Source organism: Leopardus geoffroyi, chromosome E3 (assembly GCF_018350155.1).
Source record: "Leopardus geoffroyi isolate Oge1 chromosome E3, O.geoffroyi_Oge1_pat1.0, whole genome shotgun sequence".
Lineage (NCBI taxonomy): Eukaryota > Metazoa > Chordata > Mammalia > Carnivora > Felidae > Leopardus > Leopardus geoffroyi.
Window position 1 is genome coordinate 12,619,543 of NC_059340.1, and position 14,584 is coordinate 12,634,126.

The 14,584-nt window shown below is 44.6% G+C and overlaps 1 long non-coding RNA gene across 3 annotated transcripts in view; it reads right to left on the reverse strand.

Annotated features, from left to right (window-relative positions):
* Positions 1-14,584, reverse strand: part of LOC123589101 — a 68,739-nt gene that overhangs the window by 21,156 nt on the left and 32,999 nt on the right. The window lies entirely within an intron of this gene.

Here is a 14,584-nt window from a genome sequence, read left to right on the forward strand (position 1 = left end):
TGTTCCCTGAAACCTGGCATGTGTGGTTAAAATACATGATTTGCGCGGTGTTTTAGTGGAATGTGTGCCTAAAGGGCCAGAGCCCCATTCAGGACCAACAGCTGAATCGAGGCTCAGAGCAGCCAAGCATTATGTGTGAAGACCTACATGGCCACTATCAACTTATTGTATTTAATTTTGACTAAGAAAAATCCATTCCTTTCAGTGACGCAGCAGGATTCTTTGGAAAGACAGAAAAGGGCCATTTGGGGGAAAACAAAATGCTAAATCTAGAAATATTCTGGATTCCTAATTGTTGGTTTTCTCCCCCAAGTCATCTGAGAGACATTTCTTGTTCCATAGCAGGTGTCTGGCCATGAATATCATAACAATTGATTATCATGGCTATTTACAGGTATGACTAGCCTATAGAATGTTCATCATACCAACAACTACTATGAAAAGGAATGAACTGCACACGCGTGGGACTTTATGCTCCACAAGATAATTTCCTCTGGTTAATTTTACTTTAGACTTTCCCAATGACACTGAGGCAGGCAGGGTAGGTTTTAGCATTCCCATTTTATAGGTAAGGACGTTGAAGCACACAGACAGATGAAGTGTTTCCAAAAAATATACTCTCGTCAGTATATTTAAAAAACTAGGGGCGCCTGGGTGGCTCGGTCGGTTAAGCGTCCGACTTCATCTCAGGTCATGATCTCGCGGTCTGTGGGTTCGAGCCCCGCGTCAGGCTCTGTGCTGACAGCTCAGAGCCTGGAGCCTGTTTCAGATTCTATGTCTCCCGCTTCCTCTGACCCTCCGCTGTTCATACTCTCTGTCTCAAAAATAAATGTTAAAAAAAAAAATTAAAAAAAAAAAAAGAATGAGGGAACTGAGTCAAGTAGTGCTGGGAGGTTAAATGCTATAAGAACTAAAAAATACATCCACTGCTACGGATATCATTGGTGACCTTGAGAATGGGAGCCAGAAGCCAGAAGTGCCATGGATTGAAGACAGAGCGGCAGATGAGGATACGCAGACCATAAAATGGACAGCAATTTCAGTGTTTGGTTTTGAAGCACAATTAATGTCTAAGGCACATGCAATCAAAGAATGTAATGCAGGGTGCCTGGGTGGCTCAGTCAGTTAAGCATCTGACTTTGGCTCAGGTCATGATCTTGCTGGGTTTGTGAGGTCGAGCCCCACGTTGGGCTCTGTGCTGACAGCTCAGAACCTGGAGCCTCCTTCAGATTCTGTGTCTCCTCCTCTCTCTGCCCCTCCCATGCTCATGCTCTGTCTTTCTGTCTCAATAAATGTTAAAAAAAAAAGAATGTAACACAAATAATGAAAACCTGTTTTTAGTTTGAATTTGAAAATATGCAATGAGCAAAGCAAACTTTGTTTTCCAGCTTTCCTCCCCTTTTTCTTCTGCTACCTTCTCCTCCAGACATCCAAACTACTCTCAATCCAGTGTGACTTTCCAGGCTGACCCCATGTCCTCTGGCCAGTTGACTCCCTGCCTCCACCCACTCCTTAGCCCCCCAAAACTGCTTGGTAAACTAATTCTCACTGGGCTGAAAATGAATGGTAGCTGCTGTGTGTTAACCCTCTGGGTTTGCTTTTTCACCAGGGACAATTCCCGAACAAGTCTCAAAGACTGGGGATATAGTTTAGGAAAGACAAGTGTGAAGTAAGGGACTGCAGTGAGGAGATAATATTATGGAGTGAAAATAGCACTAACTTACTAGATCATCTCAAAGAAGTTGTGTCGTCTCCCTGGGAGCCCCATTTTTCATTTGTCAACTCTGGGGCTGAATTATACCTCCAGGCTGCAGATTATACCTTCCAGCCCCTTAGCAAACCTAGAACCAGTCAATGGCATGGCTCCTTGGGCATGCGAAGAAAGGAAAGAAGGAATGCTGAGAGAGAAACAGGCATTCCTCCTGCCTCCAGGAAAATGGTTTAAAGTTAGGTTGAACTAGAATTGAATCAATTGAGCTGTGTAAATCACATCGTATTTTAAGTGCTCAGAAAAGTTTTTTTTTAATGTTTTTATTTTTGCGCACGTGCGAGAGAGAGAGAGAGAGAGAAACAAGTGGGGGAGGGGAAGAGAGACAGAAGGAGACCTAGAATCCGAAGCAGGCTCCAGGCTCTGAGCAGTCAGCACAGAGCCTGACACAGGGCTCGAACCCACGAACCATGAGAACAAACCTGAGCCGAAGGCGGACGCTTAGCAACTGAGCCACCCAGGTGTCCAGAAAAGTCATCTTAAAAAAAAAAAAACACCTGAAGGCAATCTTCAGTAAAGTGAAGAGTCCTTTTGTAGAAGGCATAAATGCCCCTGGATTTATCCTTTAATCACCTAGACGTTCATTTATCAGGATTCCATAAAGCACTAGGTACATTTGTGCTTAATAACAATGTATACTAAAGAAATGGTTGAGATGCTCTGATAAAGATGAATGCTTGACTTCCTCTTTTAAATCTTTCTTCCACTGCATTTCACTTTGAAAACCACTTTTCCCTTTGCACTCCAGCTTTTGAAATAGGTCCTTACAAAGTCACTTCATGCAACAGACAGTGGAGGAGAAGTGCTGTTACCAGAAGCGGGATATGACACGCATCCAAAATACTCCTTCTAATTAAGAACCATAGTCTGGAGACAGGTGGATGGTGTGTGAGAGGGGGAGCAGCTCTGCGTCTGAGCTCTGGTTTGGGGAAAGGCATTCCAGGAAACTCAGAGGCTTCAGTGTTTGTCCTCCCTGGCTTCCAGTCCCGAAGCTGGCCGGCACTCTGGCCCTCCATTATACTCACCACGTTCTTCACTTGGAGAAGACAAGCTGTCCAAGTTAATCCATTAGGTAGCCTTCTGCGTTAACACCAAACACATGGCACTCCATGCTTCATTAGTACGGACAAGGTGTTCCGGTCACTGTGTCCCTGTGTAGAGCATGCTGGGGTGGCTGCCGTCAAACAAATGCCTTCATGTCTTGCACCTTCCTTAACACACGGCCTCAGCCCACAGCCGCTCTGCTCACTCAACGAACCTGGACAAAACCTTCTGATCTCCTGCCAGCAGCCACTTCTGGCTTGATTAATACTTCCGTCTTACTCTGTGCCAGGCCAAACTGAGCTGGCCTCCTCCGGGGTTTGCTGCCCATCCAGAAGAGTGAGAGCTGCGCAGCTGGGCAGATCTGTCGGCCCAGGGCCGGCACTCAAGACGAGATGATTAGGGCAGATAATGATGAATGAAGCACCCCCAGGTGAAAAATGGCTTCTTTGGAATCCTTATTGATCTGCCAGCTGAGGTTTTTTTCATGTGGAACCTAAATTTGACATTTCAAATTGAACCTGACTCTCGTAATTGCAGACCTGGCAGTGATTTTAGGTGGAGTCTAGGACATGGCCTAGATAGGGAAACTGAGGCTCAAAGCATGGAAATGACTTGCCCAAAGTAACACAGAGAATCAGTGGCAAAGCCAAGGCTAGGACTCAGGTCTGATGCTCAGGTCAGTACCCCAGGCTGCAGGACCACTTCCTTCTGCGGGACCCAGGTTCTATCAATGAGCTAATGTTGTATCCCTTTTGGTATAAAAGACAAGATCATGCCATATTAATTTAATCTGGACCTTGGCTCCAAAAAAGGCAGTCAAATGAAGATGGACAGCAGGAGGCATGGTGCTTGGAGAGAGGGGAACCAGTCTTATAAGGAGTAGCCAGCCAAGAAACTGCCACTCTCACCCTTAAATGCATGTGCTGGTGAAAGACCCAAGATGGTGCCTCAAATGCAAAGGCTCCTTTTGGAAAGGGTTCACTTCTGTAAGAGGCATTTCACCTTGGAATGTATTTCTCCAAGAAGTGAAGAATATGAGAATGAATGAAGGTCCACCAGGGGGACCTGACAGTCTGAGGGAATGGGGAACAGTACCCCCTGGAAATCCAGTAAAAGCACATGGGATGGGAAGAAATACAAATTGCCTGGAAGCATAGTAAGGCAAGTCCCTCCCACAGAGTATGAGACGTCCAGATTCCCCAGTTCAAATGCAAGCCACCCTGGGAGCCCTTACCAGCCTCATCTCAGTGACCAGTTAGCACTCTGGTGTGCATTACCAACACAGGGTTCCTAGCCCTCAAGTATATGGGCCAAGGAAGAGGGCTTCATGGTCAAGGCTCCACAAAGACCCACTCTGTCTGCTCCATAGTCCAGACCACCAATTGTGGAGCTCTGACACATGGAAATGCATCACATCATCTTCCCATTCTCACCAAAGGTTTTTGGACCCCCTTGCCAAGAGAGAGGACCAACTGAGAAGAATCACCAGGAAGCCAGCCATACAATGAACACAGTGCTCATTTGTACCTTCAAAGCAACATATGCTATGTACCAAGTACTAGTGCCAGGCACTAGGCTACAAAGTTGACTGAGGTACAACTGTTATGCCCAGAATTCGTGATCCCCAAAGACCACCAGGGAGCCGAGTCTGATGCAAAAGCAAAGAGCCTTTATTCGAGCTAGCTCTAGCTCAATCTCTTACCTGCACCAACGCAGCGGTGAGATGCCGTGGAGAGAGAGCGAGTTTCAAAAGCACAAAGGTTTTATAGAGATCATGGCCTTAGCCGATTGGCTGGGGAAGGGTCGTGGACTCAGCCGATTGGCTGCCAAAGTGTGGTCCCAGATCAGCAATTATCAGCGTCACCTGGAACTTGTTAAAAATACAAATGTTGGGCCTGGTGGTCACAGACCTACTGAATCAGAAACTCTGGGGGTGGGGCTCAGCAATCTGTGTTTGAACAAGTCTTCCAAGAGATTCTGATGCACCTGAAGTTTAAGAACCACCATGTCTGAGGGTCTCTAACATGTTTGGCCTCAGCGTATACAGAACGTTTCTCACTGGTCATCTATTAACCATTGGCTGTCAGCCTTGCTGTGCTATATAAATACCTAGCACCAAACACCATCCCCAGAGACTCTGATTAATTGGTTTGGGGAGGGGTAAAATGCTCCCAGGTCATTCTAAGCCAGGACAGGGTTGAGGGCTCCTGCCTCTGGCCCCTACCTGAGAGAAGCCCTCCCTCTTCTACTCACACTTTCCACGCCTCTCACGGAGCACCTCAGACTTCGGAAGAAGGCATCAATCGGTAAGTTACTTAAGGGGAGGAGGTGTGTTCTGAGGTTTGAGCAGGAACTTTCTGCAGCCATATCGGGGACATCGTCACTAGTCAGCCGGCCTAGGTCTGCTCTTTCACAACCATGCCTAAGCTGGGCACATCTAGCTGGCAAGACAGATGCCCACACAGGTAACTGTAATGAAATGGGTTAAGGGCTATACAAAAGGAAGGTAAAAGAACTAAAATTTGCTACTAGCCTACTCCAATCCAGGAACTTTAATCTGTTCCCTCATCAACTTATTCAACAGACATTTATTAAATGTCTGCAGGAGCTGTGCTAAGAATACAAAGATTAATAGAAAGGATCTTTGCCCTTGAAGGAATCACATACTACAAGGGAAAGATAAATGGGTAAATAATATGTGAAAGGAAAATGTTAGAGTTACTGTTTTGGAAGCCTGTGAATGCACAAAAGATATTAAAAGGAGTCCATTCTTAACCATCTCCAAGTGTCTCAAGTTTTAAAGAAAAAGACTACTTTTACTCATATGTACTGTATGAGTCCACTTAGATGAAGTTCTAGAACAAGCAAAACTAATCTGCTATGAAAAAAAGCAGAGCAGTAGTTGCCTTTGGGGGGACGGTAGTCCCTTGTCTAGGAAGGGATATGACAGAATTTCCTTTGGGGATTCTATACCTTTTTAAAAAATGTTTATTGGGGCGCCTGGGTGGCGCAGTCGGTTAATCGTCCGACTTCAGCCAGGTCACGATCTTGCGGTCCGTGAGTTCGAGCCCCGCGTCGGGCTCTGGGCTGATGGCTCAGAGCCTGGAGCCTGTTTCCGATTCTGTGTCTCCCTCTCTCTCTGCCCCTCCCCCGTTCGTGCTCTGTCTCTCTCTGTCCCAAAAATAAATAAACGTTGAAAAAAAAATTAAAAAAAATGTTTATTTATTTTGTGTGTGTGTGCATGTGTATGTGTGTGTGTGTGTGTGTGTGAGAGAGAGAGAGAGAGAGAGAGAGAGAGAGAGAGACAGCATGAGCAGGGGAAGGCCAGAGAAAGAGGGGGACAGAGGATCTGAAGCGGGCTGACAGCAGCAAGCCTGATGTGGGCTGGAACTCACAAACCGTGAGATCATGACCTGAGCCAAAGCTGGATGCTCAACTGACTGAGCCACCCAGGCGCCCTGCGATTCTATGTCTTGATAGGGATTTGGTTAGATGGATATGTGCATTTGTCAAAACTCATCAAATGGTACAGTTAAGATCTGTGTGTTTTGTTGTTTGTAAATTTCACCTTAAAAAGAACTCTAAACAAATATTGAACTCTAGATAATGACATACATGGTGAAGCACTTAGGGGGAGGTGTACTGATATTTGCAACTTATTTTGAATTGCATCCAGAAAATAAGATGGATTGGACAGATTGATAGAGGAATGCATAGATAAACGGAGATGTGTTAAAGCAAATATAGCAAAATATCACTTATAGAAGCTAGGTGGTGGGTAGGCAGGTACATAATATGTAGTGCTTTCAATTTGAGTGAGAGTTTAGAAATGAAATATTAGGGGAAAAATTCATCTTGAAAGTTAAATAGGTATTCCCTGGGCAAACAGGATGAGAGATGACTAACCTAATCCCATGTCCAACTTTCCAACCCTCATCTGCCTTTCTGTCTCCTGTATAGAGTCTGGAATAGCTACCATATCCACTTATCCCTTTGCTGCTCAGGGTAGCCACGTGGCATAGTTCAGGCCAATGAAGCATTAAGAGAACAACTTTGCTGGTCCTTCTGGGAGACCTTTTGCTTATTTGGTGCTGTCCCTTCCTGACTTGAATACAAACGTGGTACCTGGAATTGCAGCAGCCGCTTGCAACCGTGAAGGCAAATCTGAAAGAATCAGACTTCTGCCTTGACTTTATTGAGCCATGGAACCAATGTCAACAACAGCCCATCTCCAGACTTCTTGCTGCGTTAGAAAAAGAAATCCCTTTTTGTTTGAGCCGCTGCTGGTTAAGTTTTCTGTTACTTGCAGGTGAAACATTCTGAGCACAAGGCAGAAGCGTAAAACAGCCTGGTTTTCAGGTAAGTGCAAGCAAACTGAGGCCCTGATGCAGAGTCTGGGGAGGACAATTACAGAGCAGGGGATGTAACCGTAGAGGTAGGAATAGGCCAGACCCTGCAGGACTGTTTATGTCATACTAAGGGCTTTGGATTCTCCAAAGGAAGGAAAGCATGGGAAATAACCTCATCAGATTGCATTTGGGATCAGTGATTCTCAAATTTATTTGAAGATCAGAATCATCTGGAGTTAAAAATGCAGATTCCCAAGCCCCATCTCCAGCGATTCTGGTGACAGGAGATGTTGTTGTGGCCCTGCCCATATGTTCTCCTTTAGCTGCAGCTTCTGTGACCAGCTCCATGCACACAGATGGCTTCCTGTCCCGATACCTCTGTGATTTTCTGCCTGATGGCCTTCTTCGGTCACAGAAGCATGTTGTATGCACCCAAGTGTCAGTGAGTTGATGCTTCTAAGAGCAGCCTTCAACCAACGAGCAATTCGAGCTGATGGATGACCACTACACCTTTCTTGTCTGTTGGTGGGAGAATGACGAAGTGTGTGTCTCAAAGTCTCTCGGGTCCCCTTGGGATTGGTTCCAGTTATCCACAGTGATAACCCTCTCATTAACATACCTTTTATTGGCTTTTCCTTCCTTCCCTGTCTCCTTCCTCCAGATCCCACCTCTCAAATAAACTCCTGGCACCCAAATCCTTGTCTAAGGCTCTGCTTTCAGTAGACCCAAAGGAGCTGATTCTGAATGCCGGCGGGGGGCGGGGTGGTCTGCATTTTTACCATCATGGATCACGAAGCACTCAGGTATGTGGACTCCATCTCAGCCCCTCTTCCACAAGTACCTCTCCATTTGTAGATCAGAGTGAAATTCTTCAGTGACAAGCAGATTTTTCAGCTGAGTTGAGACCAAGAGATTTAGCAAATTCTCTAGCTAATTCAGTTAATCTGTGAAAAGTTTCCAAACATAAGCACTTTCCAAAGTGAGACCTAACTACAAATCAGCTTATGACATTGGAAATGACAATCAGGAGGTTGTCAAAACCCCACTATATAAATAAATAAGAATGAAGAATCGGGAATGTTCCTCACCTCATAACACTCAGAATAATTTTGTGTCTACATTTATTAATACTTAGCATTTATTTATGTAGTCGGTTTCATTTATTCATGTGGTTGGTTAGGTGTTTACCTTCTACTGAAAAAGAGGAAAACTAGATCTTATCAGCTGAAGCAATCATTTTAATTGTATTCAGGGACCAGGTAAAAGCTGCTCCCTATTGCTTTAACGTTCCCTTACTAGGAGAGGAGATTGGTCCAGTATTTTGATACTACTATTTGCCCTCAAATTAGGATGCAGGGAGGAAGAGCTGGTGGGGAAGAAGCAGACACAGGAGGGGACAGAGCAGGTTGTTGGATTTCTCTGATGAGGTTGTCTCAAGGCCATGTGCATCTGGCCCTCCTTTTCAAAAGCCCCAGTAAGGTGACCAAACCAGGAAGGATAGTGTCCCTCTATTGTAAGCTGTGGCTCATGAACTTAAAAAAAAAAGCATCATTTAAAGATGTTTCCAACTGCAATTCCAAGGAACCAATTATTCGCAACCAAGAAGGCTTTTAGGCTCGCCTGGAATACCAGCTCACACCACATCCCTGTGCCTCCAGGCTGCCCCAGCCTCGTGTTTGCTAGAGCAGCCTGGTCTCCGTGCTTTTGTCAGAAGGAATCACGGCACCGTTACCCTGCTGTTGTTATAAGGGGCTACGCCTAATGCCGCTGAACACAGACAAGATGTTAGAGGGAGTCTTCCCATCAAAATCTTCAAGAATGAGATGGCTCTCTTCACCTCTTCCTGCTTATATGTAGTTTCACCTGCTGTTCTGGAGGAAAGGAAGACAGAAGCTGTCAGAAGGTAAGCATGGGCTATGGGTACAGCTGCCGACGGATGGGGGATAAAAGAATGCAAAAATACCACTGGATCAGCTTTTCTGTAATCCTAACAGAAGGGACGTGGGGGAAGGTCTGCATTTCTACGCCTTGGATTAGCGTTCACCTAGGGTGCTTTGCTGTCACTGGAAAGTGAGTTTTCACTCAGAGGAAGCATGCAGTGTCAACCCGAAAGTCTCAGGAAAAGCTTAGGAAGAGGGTACTTTAGCATTACAGGAAAATAAGGAATCATTCTATCCATATCTCTAATTACTAAGAGAAAGTTTACTTCATTCACTGAATCACTTTTATTGCACACCAACCACAAACATTTCTTTCTCTTTTTTTAATGTTTATTTATTTTTGAGAGAAAGCACAAGCAGGGGAAGGGCAGAGAGAGAGGGAAATACAGAATCTGAAGCAGGCGCAAGGCTCTGGGCTGTCAGCACAGAATCCGAAGCAGGGCTTGAACCCATGAACCGTGAGATCGTGACCCGAGCCTAAGTGGGACGCTTACCCGACTGAGCCACCCTGGCGCCCACAAACATTTCTTCGACAGTCTACTTACGGTGTGCCAGGTGCTTTTTTGGGTAGTACAGAGACTCCAAGGGGTAGAGACACAGTCTCAGCCCTAGAGAAAGCCACAGTGTAGTCGAAGAGAAATGAGGGGCTGGAAGATAAATAACAACCTGAGCATGCAGATGCTATGTGAGAAATGGCCACGGAATGGGTCAATAACATTAGTACAAGGTTCACATAGCTATCTCTTAATAATATGACAGGCATGCCCCTTCCTTAGGATATGTTATTACTGGAGGAGTACAGAGAAGGTAAGAACTTAATTGCCTAAAGTAATTGTGATGTTTGCACATAAATGCATAATGATATTATTGATCCTGGATGCAAACCGTTAGCAGAAGCAGTAGTGAAACCTGATGGGAGTTCGCACCTGGCAGCTTTGTTTCTCTAGTCACCAAAGAGCCACAGAGGGAACCCGGAAGTACCTACGGCTCCCAGGATGTGGCAGCGAGCGAAGGTGCTTACCAAATGGAATTAACGGTACTAGAAGATCAAGAAAGTTTGAGCAACTGTATATAGCAGCACCAAATAGGAAGGAAATTGCTGCTTTTATCTCCGGCCATCAAAGTGCCTCACAAATCAATATTAGAAGCTGCATTTTATAAATTACACCATCACGGGAGATGTGAACCAGCATGAAGGGGTGGGGGGATGTTTCTTTCTTTCCTTCTTTCTTTCTTTTTTTTTTTTTTTAAGAAATCTATTCATCGTGAAATTCAGGAGCTAGTATTTGGCCCCCAAATAATTGTTCATATTAAAGCAATGAATACTGTTTATTTACTACAATTATGAACACTATGTCAGATTTATTAAAAGTTTTGATTAAAGCATTTTTTTAAGTTTTGATTAAAGTATTTTTAAAACACTGAAAATAACAATATCTCCCAGAAAATAATGAGTTTCTTCCTGTTAGCTGTCGAATTATTTACTCCCATAACTGAATAATAACAGCACATCAAAGCCGGCAGGAGCAATGAAATGATTTGTGAACATAGGTTAACAAATTAGTGCCTCATGATGTGTAATTGTCTAATTAGAGTAAAAATGCTAGTCTTACCTAAAAGACTGACAAGAGTGTAAAACAAGAAGGAACAGGTAAAAAGCATCATGCGAAAGATTAGAATGCATGTAAGCATGCCACTTTTATGCTTACTGCTCAAGAGAGGCCAAGACCATCTTCCCAATCTTACATGTTCAACGTACACACACTGGTTCAACTATGGTCAAGACAAAGAACAAACAATCAGGTAACTGCGAGTTCATTACGTTTTCAGGGGGGGATGAGAAGCTGTCTATATGACCTCAAATTACTGAATTATTTCTAGTTTTCATAGGACAACCACCAGCATCTCAGGCATATAAAGACATCTAAGAGAAAGTTCCTTTGAATCCTTCTTTAGCTCATGTCAAAACGTCTACAGTTTTAAATGTAGATTTAGGGGCGCCTGGGTGGTTCAGTCGGGTGAGCGTCCGGCTTCGGCTCAGGTTATGATCTCAGGGTGCATGAGTTTGAGCCCCGCATCGGGCTCTGTGCTGACATCTCAGAGCCTGGAGCCTGCTTCAGATTCTGTGTCTCCCTCACTTCCCACCCCTCTCCAGCTGGTACTCTGTCTCTCTCTCTCTCTCTCTCAAAAATGAACATTAAAAAAAAAAAAGCAGATTTAAAAAGAAAAAAAAACCTCAGAGGAAATAAGGAGTATTTCTCTCTCTATAATTAAGCATTTTCCTCTTTTTTAATGTTTATTTTTCTGAGAGGGAGAGAGAGAGAGACAGCATGAGTGGGGGAGGGGCAGAGGGAGAGAGAGAGAGAGAGAGAGAGAGAGAGAGAGAGAGAGAAGGGAGAATCGCAAGCAGGCTCCGCACTGTCACCGCAGGGCCCAACACAGGGCTCGAACTCACAACCGTTAGATCATTAGATCATGACTGGAACTGAAACTAAGAGTCAGACACTTAACGGACTGAGCCACCCAGGTGCTCCTAATTAAACACTTTCTATTTACCTTCCATTTATTCAATACTTATGTACTAAGCACCTGTTATGTGCCAAGCAGAGCATTAGGTTTTTGGAGAGACATGTAGATGCATAAAACACGGTTTTTCTTTCGAAGAGCTTTCTTTCTAATTCAAGAAATAAGATATACAGTCTGTAAGGCTGTAAACCTCAGGTGGCAGAGATAAAGTGCTGCCAGATTTCGGGAGAGGCACTGGTAACTTCCACAGGGGGAAATCAAGAGCTTGATCCTGACCGACGGCAAGTGATGGGAAGGCTTTGTAGACAGAGGAAATAGCCTGCATGAAAGCGTATGTATCTCGGTGTTTATTCTGCCACCAGTTGGGAAGTTTAATTCTAATTAGATCCCGGAAAAGAAGCCAGCTCTGTGCTTATTTCCATTGGCAGTGGAAGCTTGGGCGGCTAAAAAAAATCTGCCCTCACAACAGCCAGTGAGTTAGTAACATAACACAGCAGGGGCTTGGAGGTTCCAGAATTCTTTTAATCCTCAGTGAGCATTTAAACAAGTAAGCCTTCTAAATATATACAAATCTTGTATTTGAATGGATTTGGAAAAATGAAGCGGCCTGTGAAACGCGCATGACACTCTCTCAAGTCTTGAAGCAATGCTTGCGCTACCATAGGACAATTTCGGTCCCAGTTAGAGCTCTTAGGAACAGAGCAAGAACTCCCTCTCTCCTTCCCTGGTCCCCTCTTCACGAACGCAGCCTCCCTGCAGCTTTGGGAAGCAGCCTCCAGTTGCTGGCTCCACACAGAGGAAGGATGTGTCCAAGGAAGTTTCCTGCTTTCCCTGCTCCTTGCAAGGACTGCCCGGTGCTATTGGGCCACGTGCCTGCACATGTTAAGTGTCAGTGTTAAAACAAAGATCAAGGTCTGGTTATTAATCCAGGTCAGGGCAAAGAGGAAGAAACTATCAGCAAAGAGAAATGATTTCTTTTTAGGGTTTTGCTCTGAGGGCGAAATTTTGTTTAATTAAATGAGACCCTCTGCCCCATTATTGATGAAGGCACAAGGGACCCCACGGTGAGTGAGGTGCTCGCCATTAACACACAGTCTCAAACTTAAACCTGGTTTCGTCATTCATACCTTGCATTCTGGCCACTGTTCATCTCTCCAGCCTAGCATCATTAGCCAGTTTTCTTTTCAACGTTTACACATAAAAATCGTTAGACACACCTTGAAAAAATGTATTTTCTTACATGTTACTTGAGGAAATAAATATGTGAAGGACTTGGAAGTGATTCAAATGGGGGCCCTGACGTAGCCAAGCGTTTGTAAAATAAGATTCTGTCATTGAAAAGGAAGACTGGAGGGGGAAGCTGGCGTGAAGTAACACTGTCTTTAGGGGGTTGGGGGGAAGGGCCAGGGCCGTTACCCTACGGCACCACGATTACTGCTAGGACTGCCTTTATAACTGGCTGATGCACTCCACTCTGGAAAGGGCCTCGCAATATGTCTCCCAGAAACTGGATGTTCCTTTGAGGAGGAGGAAGCCTGCTCCGGTGAAAACCCTACTGTCGTTTCTGCAAGCAGGGGTACTCCGCTGGAAACGTCTTGTGAAAGTCACTTAATTTCTCTGGCCTTCAATTCTCATCTAAGAGGAGAATATTGAACTAAATGAGCTTTAAGAAGGGAAACCACAAAATCTAGTGTAAAAACTGGGACAATTTTTCCAGGACGAATGTTAAACTGGACAGGATGTGTGTATGGCAAACCAGGATGCATGAGTACCCCATCTCAAAAGTCCCCTTGCACTCCGGAGCCTGTGATTCCCACGGCCCTTCTCCTACCAGTGGCCCCAAAACTTTCCATGACACCCTCACATTTAAAGGGAAAAGAGACACAGTAACATAACACAAAATAGCTAATTTGGAAAAAGTATTTTATGTTATTATTATTTTTAATGTTTATTTAGTTATTTGGAGAGAGAGTGCACGCAAGCGGGAGGAGGGGCAGAGAGAGGAGAGAGAATCCCAAGCAGGCTCCTTGTTGTCAGGGCAAAGCCCGACATGGGGCTTGAACTCACGAACCATGAGATCACAGCCTGAGCCAAAACCAAGAGTGAGACGCCTAACCAACTGAGCCACCCAGGTGCTCCCGAAAAAGATATTTTAAATGCAAGTCTATTGTTGTTAGAGAAGGTGTGAGGCCTAAGTAACCTCATGTCAAAAATTAAGAATCACTTGAAATTGTTTAGGAAGGGGTATTGTATAATTTCCTAGTTTCTTTTGAGATTTAAAAAATATATATACAGGGTGCCTGGGTGGCTCAGTCGCTAAGCATCTGACTCAGCTCAGGTCATGATCTCTCAGTTCATGAGCTCGAGCCCTGCATTGGGTGAGCTCTGCTTCCTTCTCTCTCTCTGCCCCTCCTGGTAGTATTCTCTCTTGCTCTGTCTCTGCCCCTCACTCACTTGAGCCCCCCCCCAATATATATATATTTATAAAAAAAGAGAATATATATATATATATATATATATATATATACACAGAGAATATATATATATAGATACACACACACACACACAGAAGATACATTCTAACATCTATCCATCTAATCTGTACATAAATTTATCTGAAATAAATCTTTTTGTGTGTGTGTCTTAGAGAGACACAGAGAGAGATTGCCAACAGGGGAGAGGGGACAGAGGGGGAGAGAGAGAGAGAGAGAGAGTGAGAGAGAGATTGAGAGAATCCCAAGTAGGCTCCACACTCAACATGGAGACTGATGCGGGGCTTGATCCCACAACCCTGGGCCTGGGATTACGACCTGAACTGAAATCAAGAGTCAGTCTCAACCAACTGAGCCACCCAGGTGCCCCTAAAATTTCTGTAATAAGCAAAAATATACCAAAATATTGTCCAAGAACAAAGCAAGACTAGCCACAGTTACGGTGAAATGGGCATTTTAAGCTCA